This window comes from Solea senegalensis, linkage group LG11 (assembly GCF_019176455.1).
Source record: "Solea senegalensis isolate Sse05_10M linkage group LG11, IFAPA_SoseM_1, whole genome shotgun sequence".
NCBI lineage: Eukaryota > Metazoa > Chordata > Actinopteri > Pleuronectiformes > Soleidae > Solea > Solea senegalensis.
This window is the reverse complement of record NC_058031.1, coordinates 23,648,479-23,664,302: the sequence shown is the minus strand read 5'-3', so window position 1 is coordinate 23,664,302 and position 15,824 is coordinate 23,648,479. Positions and strand designations below refer to the sequence as shown.

Sequence of the window (15,824 nt, the reverse complement as noted above, 5' to 3'; positions counted from 1 at the left end):
ACCAGTAAAATTATGATTATATGTAGACAGGTAGGAGCTACCATTATCCCTGATAGAGGCTTTACTGTCACTGGCCTCTGACACATGTGGCATTTTTCCACTATGCGGTGCGGCTCGAGCCGTTCCAGAAGTGGTTGGAAAAGCACCAACAGAAGTAATTGTAGTCTTCAAATCTTCTCCTGAAGCCAAAGAGGACTTCAAATATATTGAATAGTCACCGGTGGGTAACTTTGCTGGCTGCCAAAACAAACTCACAATGGAAGGTGGTCTATGGGAAAATGAGTCTAATTCCAATTTATTCAGTAAACCTTTTCCTGAGGAATTAGTCTCAGTTTTGGATGTTCCTCTTAAATGCCAAATTATGTAGTTTTTGTAAATGACGATGTTCTGTTTCAGAGGAAAATTGACGATAAAGCCAATGGTGGCCCGTCCTTAGAGGGCGCTATAGGGCACCGACCCACCAGTCTTACACAACGAAGAGAAAGAAAGGAATCGTCTAAAATAATATGTGTAATCTACATTCAAATGTAGTTTAAAACGTTCAATCTTAGTCTTTTACAGTCATAGTATGATGTCTCTCAGTGTGTGTGTGTCTCTCAGCATCAGCTGTTTTTTCTTTTGATTCGTGTAGCGCTTTTTTTTCTTCTTTCATTAAAATATGCCCCCCCCCAACCATTTTTTATCACCAGCTGCCACTTAGATAAATCACAGGCGCATATGAGTGGACACCAGTGTGATTGACAGCTTGTATCAGCCAAAATATACCTTTGATCTTCTGCAAAACATTAATACAAGGCCAACCTAATCTTGAATCTTGAGGCTTCAGGACAGGAGTTCAGATTCTTATTGGGCGGATATCATAACTGGTTGCAATACAAAGAAATATCCAATCACAAAATCCAATTACAATCAGACTTTTAAAATACATGTGAACCTGTTAGTAGACTGAATGAATTCATTCATTGTCTACTGCTTTAACCTCCACATGAGAGTCATTGGGGCCACTGGAGCCAATCCCAGCTGAGGCACATGTTCCACAGCCCCTGCGGATCCGACCTGGAAGTAACTGAAGGATCTGACACACAGAAGAAGACAACATCAAGAGAACCTTTGCAAAATCCATGCATCTTTGGACCGACGAGGAGACAGAATTTCAGCTTTAAGAATGAAATATGTTGAAGTAAAAGTTTGGTAGAAAGACATGGAATGGTCACGAGAATTCAACTAGAAAACGCCTAATACTGACGTAGCTGAAAGGGGACAAATCGATTCCCTGCTTGTGCTTGTATACTGGGACAAGCAGTCCTTAAATAGCACAGACTGCAGCTTGACTTCACTGTGCATGGACACATAATGATCGTCTCACTGGGTTACAGGCAGGAGAGAGGTTCTCCAGAGTTCACCCAAACAAACACCAGCCCATCTTTAGAGCTGAATGAAGAGCACATTCTCTCCAAATGGATGGTATGACGTGACAATGCGACAGGTCAGTCTGAATACAGAAGGGATCACTTACCATTAGCGAAAAGCCATTCAGCTAACAGCTCAGAGCTCTGGACATGATCAAAAAACATAATTAACTAATGAAGGAAAAACCTGGTGGCCATTAGCAGTGAGTCTGAGCAGCTGAAGGGCAGCGGCAAGATGTCACACTTTAACAGGTTTGAGATCAGCACCAGGGACAATTACCGCATGTGTGTGTGTGTGTGTGTGTGGGAGAGCCAGGGTGGGACAGGCAGAACAATTATGATAACCCACTCATTTTGTGATAAGAGCGCCTTCTGAGCCGGGAAGAGAAATAAATATAAGAAGAGCTTAATAGAGGGCAGATGACTGATGATGGCTGGGTAATAGAGCACAGACAAAAAAGTGAGATGGAGATTATGTAGTTCAACAGAAAAAGGATAAAAGGATAACAATGAAGATGAGGAGACAAGGGGTCCAGAGAGAGTTCTGTTTCTGACTGAACTACAAATGGAGACCAGCCGTCGGCCTTGAAGCTGCCAGGTTTTAAATTGAAGTGAAACTTCAAAGCTGTCGGGTTTGTCGGTGCAAAATACAACATAGGGGAGTTTACATTCACACTTTAAAGGGTGATTGTTATACACCTTAATGTCAGTATAGGCTTACGGACATTTAATCTAATTACAAATGTGACCTCATCGGATAGCAGCAAAAGTGAAAGGGAAGGTCTATAAGCTGAGATATTTGTTGGAAGTGACCAGGATGGACAGGATTAGAAATAAGTGGATTCGAGGGACAGCTCCAGCTGAAAGTAAGGTTGTCAAGGTTGAGATGGTTTGGTCATGTGCAGGGGAGAGATGGGTATTATTCTGGACAAAGGATGGTGAAGATGGAGCTGCTGGGCAAGGAGGACGAGAAGAGGAAGACCACAGAGAAGGTTCATGATGTTGTGAAGAAGGACATGAGGACAGCTGGTGTAACAGAAGCAGATGATCCACTGCGACCCTTAAAGTGAGAAGCCTAAAGAAAAAAACGTGACATTGGAGCTTGAGGATCAGATGTCAGTATCTGAATATAAACTATATACAAATGGTTGTGGTCTTGTGGAAATACCTGAAACCTACTTTCTTTTTTTTTTCTTTTGAAGGGCCATCAAAAATAAGTCTATTTGTATGTAGCTTTTTAAAAATGAGACGACTTTTCACCTGCTTTACAACATCATTAGACATTTTCCTGAGGAGTTATGATCAGGTTTGTTTTCACTACAGAAAGATGTCATAAAGATTGTTATAAAGACGCATGGACGACAAAGCAAGTTGTGGCAATGGTGCAACTGACACTGGATGTCATGCACGTTGACATGCTGGTCCTCCTGCACTTAGATCCACCCCTTTATGGGCGATGGTTTCTACTTCTTGTCTAAGACTAAGAGTGGTATTTTAAGGTGGTACTATCAATGAAGATAACTTTGTAAAATTTGCTACCGCTATTCCAAATGAAAACGTTGCATTCAACCTGTTTGTTTAATTTTAGTGTGTCAGCAACACAAGACAAGGTGAAATGAACGGATGCTAAAAAACGTTATATGCATTAAATATCCAGTATATTCAGTATTTCTGATGCTAAGTAGCTAGCTGCTGCTCTATGCTCACTCTGCTGCCATCCCATGTGCTGAAGTAACTACGATCTGATTGGTTGGCGGCGGGTGGTGCAACAGACCAAGACACCAAACACTGTTTGCAGCCTGCAAATGAAAATTTATCATGTGAATAAACAGTGAAGTGTTTTAATTTAACATGGCTCCTTAATCTCTGACGACATATCATTGTCATTTTAAATATAATTCATTTCTTACATAATTCGAACAATTCAAATGTCTCCATTAGTTAAGGGCACAGTAACCTAAATAACCTAATGATCAACTCATATGTTAAGGTATAGTATTCTGACACTATTGAAATCAATTGGCGCCTAATTGGGTTTTAACAAGGAAACTCTTATCCGAGGGCAATGAATCCAGTGGAACATCTGTTCAGTGAAGCCTATAAGACTACACACAAAATGAAAAGCTTTGTATATGATGTCAGATTAACAAGCACTATTAAATCACGCCTGCTTTAAGAGCGTAAGAGGCACTTAGCTTCTCCAAAGCCATTATTGGATGATTTAGGGCTTGCCTGAGCAACACTCGGCGCAGGCCATGCATGACACTGTGAGCCAGGAGAACAGGGGGAAACATCCCGCTGTTGAGAAAATCATTAGCTGAAACCTCAAATTCAATTACCTCCTTGATCCTGGGTCTCCCCTGATGGTCCTCCAGAGGACACGGTGGCCAAAACAGCCCTCATATAAGTCCCATACTTTTTGTGAGTCGCCCCAGGATGAGAGGGAAAGGAAATCAGAAACCGCCATTGACAGGAACCACACCATCAGAAAATAGTCAGAGGCATTTAGGGAGCTGGCAGGGAGTGGTGGAAATAAACAAACACAAATCAAGCACAGAATGATTTGTTGTGCTGCAGGATTGAGTGACCACACAGCAGGACAACACACACACACACACACACACACACAAACAGGAAACATGGTGTAGGTTGTCACTCTGCGCTCACAAATTAAATCCACACAACAGCTGAGGAGGAAGCACTTCACTAGGTAAAAGTCATAAATCTAAAAGTTAGCACGATCTGCAAAATGGACCCACAATATCAGAGTCCATTCTCTGCAGTAAATTCCCTCCATCCGAAGGGTCACCAGATAAATCTGAGCGGTCAGGAGATGATTAATGCAGCAGGGACGAAGGATGAGTAATTATTCTGATGCACAAATATGAATTCATTTTTTGCACTTTGCCTTGACTGTGAATGATGAGATAATTTGACCTGTTGGGGCCTGAAATGGTTATTTAAATTAGTGTTGGGATTTTGGGAAGCACTGGTTTAATTTATAAGATAGAAAACTACAGTGTGGCCCTTTTGGATCATAGAAGCAGAACGTATGAAATGGATGTGCTAATTTTAAAACAAGGGTTCACTGCTGCCGCACGCTTACATGTTACATGAAACGCATCCTCTCCTCTCAGCCTTCTCATCAAAGCTCCACCATCATAACACTGGCAGTCGTTATCGAGTAGAATTGTGAATTTTGGCTGCATGTTCCCTGCTACCTTTTTCAGTGATCTGCTCGATAACCTTTACCTATCATCTGTGCCCCAGCAGTGCACACCTCTCCTTACTGAGGTGCACAGACAGGTAATTGACAGATGCATTCCCCGGAGTCTGAATGAAATGATTGGTCATGTTTTCCACAGTATTGCAAGAGATACAGCTCGTCCTTTTCAGACGTTATTTATCAATGGATGTGAAAAGGCATTGCATGCACATGTCAGTTTATTTAAACTGCAACAATTCCTGTCCCTGCTGCAATAAGAAAACATAGTCTCAAACATAAGAAATGCCAGTTTTCTGACTGAAATGGCTTTAAGAAGCCACAATAAATGTCATATTCAAAATTGTAATAGCTCACTTTGTTTAAATACTTTTAATTTTACTTCTTATACTTAAGTTCATTTTATATCAGAAAATGACTTTTGATACTTAAGTACAGTAAATGTCAGGTGCTTTAAGACGTTTACTCAAGTCATATTCTAAAAAGGTGATACTTGCTTTCAAGTACTTTATACAAGACTGCACAATGCAGATCAAGCCTCTCAGCTCTCCACCACTCTCTCCCTCGGTGTGTCTCGGTATACATACATGTCGCCCAGCGACTTTATAGGGCTGCACACAGGAAGTGATTTGTTTTTTTGTCAAGACACACAGAAGCAACAGCAACATTGTGCTAATAATTGAACTTTGCTCCTCAAAAATTGGTCATCTGTCCAGGGTGTGACCCCACCTATGGTCCTATGTCAGCTATGTCAGTCGTTCAGCAGTTCATTCAATGCTTCTTGTCCCCACCCGCCCCTGCACTGCAGCTGTATACACACAAACGTTCCCTCAGTCGGGTCTGATATGACAGATGCAGCATACATATTCATAGTTTCTATTCACAAAGACCAAACAAAGGGCAGAACAGTAACATCGTCAGTGACAAAAGTTATGCACTGCAGCTTTAAGTGGAAGTGTGTCAAACTATATATCAAAAACAGCGAAACTGCAGTGAATGCACTTTCCGTTACTGCGCGTCTCCTGTGTGTGCCTGACAAAAAAAAAACAAAAAAAACAACACAAGTAAAGCAGGGACTGAGACGGACATGAAGACCATTCTGTGCTGTTGGCTTGAGGGAAGCCCTGAGGGAACAGCTGAGCTCTGCAGTGGCAGCACTGTTACTGCTCATACACCACAAGCTGAGGCAAGTGGATTAACAGCAATGTTATTCTGCTTATTGAGGGGGTTGGTGAGAGGCAGGTGGTGTCAGTGTGTGTGTGTGTGTGTGGTTTTCTCAAAGGAGGTGTAATAGTTGTCACATTCTCATCTTGTCAAAGTTTTGTGTGACGCTGATTGCGTTCATAAGAGGAAACAAAAGCTTTTCAGTCTGCAGCCTCATGGAAACAGAAGACTTCATGGATCTCACAGGCACTGTTGACTTTTCCTACATCATCTCTGGGGTGCACTGCTGCTTTGATGTTAACACGCATAACAGAATTTGCCTCGTTAGATAATTTGAAATGAAAGTCAAACTGGAACAAAATGCTCCATCAGTCAGACCAGCACTTTGTTCCAGACTGGAAAGTCTGTACAACTCCTGAATGGACTGACATGACATGTGACAATCATGATGCCCATTCTTCTGGTAACCTTCAGGTGTATTACTGTTTGGTGTCTAGTCTCTAAAGACACAGCGGTAGCACGATGCTGTAAGGATGCAGGTACTTTAATTCAGCGCTGGTGTTGTGTGGGTTGTGGAGACTTTCCAGGAGGGGCGCAAGCTCTGTTTCTTTTTCTTTTTTTTTAAGTCCTGACTAAAGTTTAGCATGCGGAATTCATTTTAGTGATGTAGCACAACAAAATCTACACTGGTAACAACAAGCCAATGTCAGCTGAAGTGAACAGTGATTCACGACGACCAAAACCCAAGACGAAAAAATACGACGACTCATATCTCAGTCTTGGATTCACGGTGAATGATATAGGAGATGAAGAATGACCTCTCTGTGTTGTGGGAGGGGACAGCATGAAACCTAATACACTGAAGAGACACCTGGAGACCATTCACCGAAAGCAGGTTTAAAATAAACTGCCGGTGTGAACAACAAAGCAAAAATGATTGACATTGTTAAAGTAGTCTTTGTTATTGAAATGTATTGTTTCAAAAATGATGTATCTTTATATTTGACACATTAAATGTTATATTTGACACATTGTTACAATGTCTATCTATCTATCTATCTATCTATCTATAAATCTCATACCAACCATATACTGTTTACTCCTTCAGATAAGACAAAAACAATCTTGAAAACCAGCATGAAAACCTCATTGTTTTCATCTCATTGCTTTATTCTGAATATCTGTATTGTATAGTTGAAGGAGGCTGCAGATGAAGTCATGAGTCTGATGTGATGAGATCAGATGGTCCGTGAAAAATACATATTGGAGAAAAACAACATTTTATTTGAAAAAGAATAAGGTTTGCACCAGAGCGCAAACTATATATATTTTTTTACGGTGAAATCGTGAATCTCTATTTCCATATTAACATATATACAGTCAAATGTGACTTCTGGAACCTACTGTTCCCACCCATGGTGTTAATTCAGTGATTGATTGGCATTATACAAACATCCAAATTCGATTGAAGTATTAGTATAAGTAGTATTGAGGTAACATTAATCAATGAAATGGTCCCAAACTCAAATGTCCTGGAGTCTGGCCAGTAGGGGAAAAAGCAACTGTTTTGAAGAATTTCAAAATAAAAGTGTCTGTGTTGATATGGGCCGATATAAAGTTTCACATTAAAAATGAATTTATGATGTAAAATGAATATATTACTAAAGGTAAAAACCCATACAGCCACATTATGGCCCTCGAGCCTCGAGTTTGACACCACTGCTATAAGCAGTTTGGTGAAAACAAGGAAATAATTTGATATATTTTTTTGTGTTCACATCTGTCATCTGATCAAAATGAGGTCTTGAGACAGAAGAAAAACCCCCAGTTTTTGAACCTTTGCTATATAAAGACTGGAGTTGATGTAGCTGTGAAACAGGTTATGAAGTGATGTCACTTCAAATGACACTTGACTGAGCACGGACGTCCCGTCTGACAGATGTGTGTTGTGCTAGTTTCTCCTGTCATATCATTTATCATGAAGAGAGTAGAGGACATAAAGACACTGTGTCACTGAGAGTCTCCTCGAGATTGTATTCCCACACAAATAAATCGTCAACTATAACGAGCGTTTATTTTTCTTCTGAAAATGATATTACTTATTTACATGATGGTGTGGTTTTTGTCATTCTGTAAATGTAATGACTATGAGGAAACTCGCAGCCTCCATCTTCAGGTGAGCACTGAAGATGCTCCAAAGCACTAAAGCGATGCATTCATGAAAGCACGTTTGACTATCAGCAGTTAACAGAGCAGGGCTTGTCATCAGGGCTGACAAGAGTTGCTGATGATAAAGTGATGGGTACATGGTGTCTGCCGTTCGTCGTTGGGGGAACTCTGTCTGTCGGAAAACTCTGGCAACGATAAGAACGGCATCATCTGGGAGTTTCATTCGGGGCGGTGTCGTGTTTGAGCTTAAACACATTAACATGATTTGATTGGCTGGTTGTGCTGGAATACTTGCATGATTTGATTTGATTAGCTGTTCATGCATTGACATTGAACATACTCAACTTATGCCATATGTAGCACAGGCAACATGAAGCAATGGACTTTATAATCTGAAATACATGTGAGTGAAAGATCGTGATAGCTTGTTTGTATTCAGGATTCATACATGTCTTGCCCTGTATGAGTAAGTTAGACATTTTGTGTTGTACTTAATTGTTACCTCTTCAACACTGACCTTGTCAGGACCAGTAATCATGGAGATCAAAACCTGGTCCTAATGGGGAATAACCTAATTTCTGAATTGTGTTCAGGTTATGCATTAACTGGTTACAGAGATGTAAAGTAACAAAATAGAACTACTTCACTACAGTACTTAAGTACTAAAATGCTGTATCTATACTTTCCTTCCACTTTCGTACTTCACTACGTATTTTCGATGAGTTTGATACTTTCACTCCGATACATTACTCAGTTTTTCACGTGCTGCCTCGTCACTCGTTACAATTACAAAATTGTTACGAAACGTTCCAAACCACATGATCACCATGTTTGGGTTTGATGAAGCTGGCTCATCATTGAGCGAATCAAGCGATCAAGCGGTCTATAAGAAGACCCTTCACTCTGCTGCCTGCCGAGATGGAAGAAGAACCAGAAACGCCACCTTCAACTTCTTCCAGTGATCGTGGTGTTGAGACCACCCCTGGCTCTACTATGTTTTCATTTGTGGGCGTAAAAAAAACGTTCATATCGAATGAAATACCTACTCTGCCTCCCGAAAGATTGTGAAATAATGACCTGCAAACATTCACCTTTAAATTTGAAGAAACATGTCAAGGTAACTTATTAACGTCATAACACAGCACTTCTACTTTTACTTTCAGTACTTGAGTAGAACATTTTAAAATAAACTACTTGCAATACTTAAGTACAAAAAAATGTTGAATACTTCCACTTTAAAGATCACTTCAACTTCTACTGAACTCACTTTTTGAGTTTTTGAGTACTTGTACTTTTACTCATGTCTTGGTCTCTAGTACTTTATACATCTCTGACTGGTTATGATTAAGGTAAGGGATAACCTTTATTTTAGGCTGATCAAATCAACAGAAATCCATGAGTCCTTAAATTGATAGCTGAGCGAACCTGTATGTGTTCCAGGTATTACTCAGTTTGTGAACCTAAATCTGTTCATACAAACATTATGTAATAACAACAACAATATTATTGTCTTCCTTATGCGGACAAACAAAAGCAAGTGCCCATAATGTCAATTATTCAATTTTTAGGTGAAGACATGCTGTATGGTTAGGATGAGATTAGGGATAGGTTAAGGTTAGGGTTAGGCCAGTACTGGTTATAGGTACGGTTGAGTAAGCCTCATGAAATTCAATATAAGTCAATGCAATGTCCTCTGAAGTCATAGCAACCAGACAGAGTGTTTGTGTGTGTGTGTTTTTTTTAGAAGCCCAGTAATGATGCCATTAGTATGAGGATAGAGTGAGCGTCAAACCTCAGGGCACAGCATCAGCACCACAGACGATTCCCCCGGAGTTAACTTTCCTCATATTCATCAGTCAGCGAGGCCAAACCAACACACCATAATCAACACCAACACCAGCAGCAGCAGCAGCAGCAGCAGCAGCAGCACTTAAATCATGCTATCACTCTCCCCTGGCTATAATCCATACACCTGAACTATGACTGCAGCCTCAGTTTGTCCCCGTTCCTCTTTTCTCTTCAGCTCCCACGGGGATGTAAGTTTTAATTTAAGAGAAACACTCTTTCTCTCAATAAACAGAAGCATTTCCCTGACACCGCTGCATGTTGGTCTCTTAGTTATTCCTGTCGTAGTCCAGTCAGTTCTTATTAGGTGCAGAGATTGGGTAGAGACAGCAAAAATGCACAGAGCAGCATCACTGAGGACACTCACTCTGGCTGCAACTAAAGATTATTTTTAAAGATATTTTATTTATAGATTATTATTCACTGATGAATCTATTATTTTTTTGATAAGTTGAAAAAGATGTCAATGCAATATTTATTTGACTTTCACTTAAACCTTAGAGATAAACTAGATGACAGATAAAGAACAAATGTGCAATGGTAGACAAAATTAACAATGTTGTATGCAAACTACAAGGATATTTCCCCTCTTTTCTCCCAAAAATAAGCAAAATATATTAGAAAAAAGGGGCACAAAGCCTTAAAGATAAACTGTCAAAGATACAAAAACGCTGATCGATCAATAATCAATGAAATGACTGAGCCCTTTACCTCAAAAACCCAGACCCTGTCTCCTCTCCTCCTCCCATTCACCTCCTCTATTCATCATGTGCGGGGGCCATTTTGAAATAGACCCCGCTCAACTGTCAAACGAGCCGTCCAATAAGAGAGCAGAGGAGCAGATGGCAGCAAGACTGACTCCAGATGGGAAATTTTGGCCAGAACAGCGAGGTTAGTGCCGAAACACGCCAACACTAAGTGTCGAGGAATCTTTAAAGAACCAATGTGAGTCAGGACGTCGTGTCGATGAGAGTCCTGAATAATAAAGAGCAACAATTACAGAAGTTCGCCGTGATAGAGTTACACATCCTACAATGATATTTAATGAGCGAGATAATGATTGGTTGGAACCAATTAAAGGTCTTTAATGTTGCACATGGGGGGACATTAGTCATCAGGCGGCGGGCAGCCGCAGGTAATCAGCCAGGATCCACTTCAAGAGCAGCTTGATTGCGATTACGACAGATTGGTGGCTAAATATTCACCTTTTCCCTCAGTGATGAAATCAAATCAAGATGACTGCTCCTCAAACATTATAGATTATGACTCACTGGATTTAATATATTCCTTTGAGCATTTGGATAGCAAACACACACGCACGCCTGTAAGATATTGGAAAGATCCTTTAGAGCGGAGTAAGAGTAAAGCCAATAAAGAAGGAAACACTTAATAATCATTAACGCGCTCACCAAATGAAAGTGAAAACCATCTCCCCACATTAGCAGAAAGTTCAAACGAGAACAAACATTTTTATTACGAAGGCAACGAAGTCTGGATTTCAATTTTTTATAGAATTCTTGATTAAAAATGGATGGCTCAGGTTTCTGTGTCTGTGGTATGAATACTGAGTCTCATATACGTTTATATATATCGGGGCGACAGTGGCTCAGTGGTAGATCTAGTTGTCTTTTAACGTGATGGTTGTGGGTACGATTCCCGGCTCTGCTAGTCTACATGCTGACCTTTCTCCTGATGGTTGTGCTGGAATTGAGTGTTAGAAAAATGTGCTGTGTTAATGGTAAAACTGTAGAGTGACAGATGTTTACTACTGGCGGCTCTTATAATAAATAAATCCCAGATATTGACATGAAAAGGGAAGTGTCAGTTTTTAAGTGTCAAATATAGAGCTCGCAACTCATCGTCTCTTCCTCTGTGACCTTTCAATCGTCTGTTGAGCGCAGTCTTTCAGCTCCAGCAGATTTCCCGTGTCGCTACTCACCATGATTACGGAGGCCATGTCAGTCATGAAATAACAGGTGTGTGTGTGTGTGTGTGTGTGTTTCTAGGTTTTAGGCCAAAACCTTGTCAAATCCAGGTGGTTTTTAACACTTGCATGTGATGTCATCATGTGTTTTTTATTTTTTCAGGTGTAGTTGTGGTTGTATTAGGTGCTGACATAGATAAATTCTACATCTGCTTAAGTCAATATATAAAGAATAGCCTATATTTGCTACTTACCCTGCTGAAAAATGAAGTCTGTAAAGCACTTATATCCACAAAGAAAATCTGGGTTTTTAGCTCCACAAGACACGGGACCTGCCGGTCTACTGCTGCCTCGTTTGGTGAGCTTGTGTCATTTAGGTAAATCTGACATTCCCTCATAATGAGCTCCAAAAATAGCAGAAATATGAACAGATTCTGATTTTCTTTTTATTTTATATAAATGATTAAGATGCCAGAAATATGAGGATTTCATCAGGAGAGGCCTTTGTTAAATGGCTTTAATCTGTTGTCCCTTTTGTCCAATGATGGTGGTGCTTTGTGTCAGCACCTCTACAACCACACTTTCATTGTAATGAAGAAACACACAACCTCGGTGGTAAACAGGCTTTGGTTAAACAGGGAGGCTAATGTATGTCAGCAGGGTCAGTTAATTGTTGTTTTTCCCCCAAGTAACAGTGCTGTGGTTTTCTGAAGTCCCAGTTAGATTGTTTTAAACTTGGTTTTATCTTAATTATTCATGACTGAGTCTTTGTATTGTTCTGGTAAATCAGGTTGACGCTCGCCAACGGTCCGCGTTACTGCAGAGTACCTACTGCTGAGTGTGTGGCTCTTTAAATCTTTGTTTAGATTGTTACACTCTCAATTGTTCTTTACCGTTTTCCATTTGTACATCTAATCCCTCTTTTAATCACCCTCTGAAAACAAACCATTTCTCTGCACTTCCTTTTACTTCCCTCGCACACCTGCAGCACCGTGTGACGGTGTGCTGAGTGCGTACTGAGGGGGTTATTGGTGATATTAGGATGTCAATAAGGGAAGGACGTTCAACCGATGAAAAGCCTGCAACAAAACTTGTGTCTGATTTATTTATTTTTATTATTTATATTTAAAAATATATTATATTTATCTGAAATCATATGTCATATTATGTCATTTTATGATGCTTGAGATCTGAGGGGGTACTCAAATAGACTGGGGTCATTAATACCTAAACTTAGTGCGATCAGTATGGAATTAGATTTGTGTCAATATTTTCAAACAACACTTTGAAGCAAATTCGAATTAATCATTCAAAAATATCGCATTTTATTGTTTGGAAATACACTTGTTCTTTGTGCCACGGTGTTTTGTTTGTGGGCGGGCCTTAGGAAGCTGCCTGCTGAATGGCTACTGAGTTTTGGAGTGACGGGTAAATGGACCGGACGTCGTCACTGGGAGCTTGGAGTCGCTGTCCGTCTGGAACTCAAGTTTTCCTCGTCAACATCGGACAAATAACGTTTGTCGGATTATAAATGTTAGATGTTGTTTGATTCCTGAAAAGTGTTAATATTGAAAATAATGTAATAGTGAAAATATTGACACAAATCTAATTCTATAGCGATCGGCATGTGATCAGGTCAAACAGGTCTGAACTGGGTGCCTGATATTGAGGTTGTCGTCATGACTCCTTCATTAGCATCCATACCTCACATGTTTAACAAGAGTGATTAGAAAGTGTTGTCTGCTCACTGACCCTGTGTTGACTGTGAATGTTCCAACTGAGGCGTTCAGGGCCACACTGGTCCCCCGGGTGTTTGGGACAGTGTCTTTGAGTAGCAGCACGTTATAGTGGAACACTGAACATCCCACTCTCCTCAACCTATAGAAACCTTTGATGCAGCGTGGAAGTGCTGCCTCGGTGTTGTCGTCCATGTTGAGTTTTTCCTCTTAGATGGCGACGTGTGTGCTCTTTGTTCTGGCTGTGTCTCTTGATGGGTCTGCAGTGTGCTGTGTGAGTCTCGGGCTGCGTCACCGCTGACTGTAATGGCTGAACACTGCAGGGTGGAAAAACCACTGCAGCCTGCATATATTAATACAACAGAAACGACAAATAAAACACCTGAACTGAGACACGTCACTAATACGACGAGTGTTGTGAGCACTTGTTAATGTTTGAGTTAATTAGAGTCACTGGAGACACCAGTAAATAGTAGAATAACATTAAAGTAACTTTCCTAATTTTCCAGAGGTGTTTTTGTTCAGTGAACACAGGAACGCCACCTAAAGCTTTATTTTCACAGTGAGGCAAAGCTGCTCCTCACTGCTACCTCTTCAGCAAATTGAAATACAAATTCCCACTTTAATTTAATCAGGCTCAGCAGGACGAGCTCATGGGGTCCTGCATGCGCGGTATTGACTGCGGTGCAACACAGGTTTCATTTCCTGTTCACAAGCCTTTTTTTTTTAAAGGCAGTGTTTTAAGCTACTGTACAAACCATCACCATGGCAACCGCAGCTATCCTAAAAATGCAACAGAATGGAGAAAAAAAAAAAAAAGACCACAGCACGAAAACAAAAAGCCACTTCTTAGAAAAGCATCTGTAATTACAAGAGCGGGTCTTTTATCTGCTGTGTTTTTTTCTTCTTCCTGTTGAGTAGGAGGACTGTATGTAATACCCGGGTTTGAGGGGGGTAATTTATCCACGATATTTTCTTTCCAGCCCTCCACTCCATCTTAGTCTGCTACATCAACCTTATGTAAAGGAAAGGTCAAAGCCTATTTATTATTAAACAACTCAGTCATGGTATATTTATACATTATTAATTACCTCGGTGTCGTCTCTAAACACACACACAGTGTGACTCCATCTGGGCGTCATATATGTTTAAGCACAAACAGGCCTGCAGTGACTCAGGCTCAATCCGGGGTCTAATTAGAGGCTCAGTCAAGAGACGCGGATCAGAATCATAAATAACGTTGTTACCTTTAAAAAACTGTGATTTTTCGCTGTTGTTGGGAGAAAAACTGAATAAATAAATGTCCTTTGAGGGGAAGTGAACAAAGCAGCCTTTGTATCATTGTGTAACACCTGACTGGAGCCACCTGAACTGTCAGCATATCAGGGCCACAGAGGCAGAAATATACTGTGGAAGCACCGCATGGGGCAGAGCAGTGAGAGCTCAGAGACACCCGCCCACCCTCCCTGAATCAGCCGTTTCTGTGGCGACCCGAGCGGAGGAGGGAGCGGCGGCGGCTGCGGCGGTGGCGGGAAGTGCTCGGTGAAAGTGAAGAGACAAACAGTTGAAACCCGGGGGGAGAAACACGGACGGACGGACAGATGACAAAGGGATGGTGAAGGGTCTACGGGGAGCAGAGGCTGAACCGTCAGCATCACAGTCAGTGACAGATTGACAGTCAGAGGCAAAACAACAGCAGCGTCCACAGTCAGAGACACAAACAGGGAGGAGATTTCTTTTTTTCCTCTATATTTTTCTTTTTTAACTCTCAGTTGCAGCCCAGTGCACGGTCATGGCTAAGGGGGATTAAACGACAGCAGACGCTGACAGTGTCACAATGTCACTCTCTGTGAAATCTCATTCAGCCATGTGGTCTCCAACAAAGCTGCGCAGTGCTCTGTCCACAAATCAAGAAAAGACTTGAAGTGTGTCATCACAGATTAAGGCTTATACTTAATTCCCAGGCAAACTTCAAAAAAAAAAAAAAAGCCAAAGTTCATTCAACAAGTGGTTCTGGCACGACAGAGGGGAAATCATTCTGGGATGACCTGACCCAATTCTACTCTGCTAACATTCATGAGCTGCCATTACACGCGCAGTCCATCCCAGGATGCAACAGTGAGCCACAAGTGTTACAAACTAACATGGTGGAGTAATGAATATTTCACGTTTTTTGTTGTGTGTTTATTGAATTAATGATGACAGCTTAATATCAGTGTTGAAAAAATAAATAGAATGAAAATGATTTCCAAATTGAAATGTATTTAGTCTCATAAAAAAAAGAAAGAAAATGAACACCATGTACTGGCACTGTGACATCACATTTTGACAAAAACAGCATTCATAGCAGCGAA

General features: G+C 40.8%; 1 protein-coding gene across 1 annotated transcript in view; it reads right to left on the bottom strand.

Moving 5' to 3' along the window:
• The window catches only part of LOC122777805 (prickle-like protein 2), a 46,473-nt gene that overhangs the window by 29,688 nt on the left and 961 nt on the right, over positions 1–15,824 (bottom strand). The window lies entirely within an intron of this gene.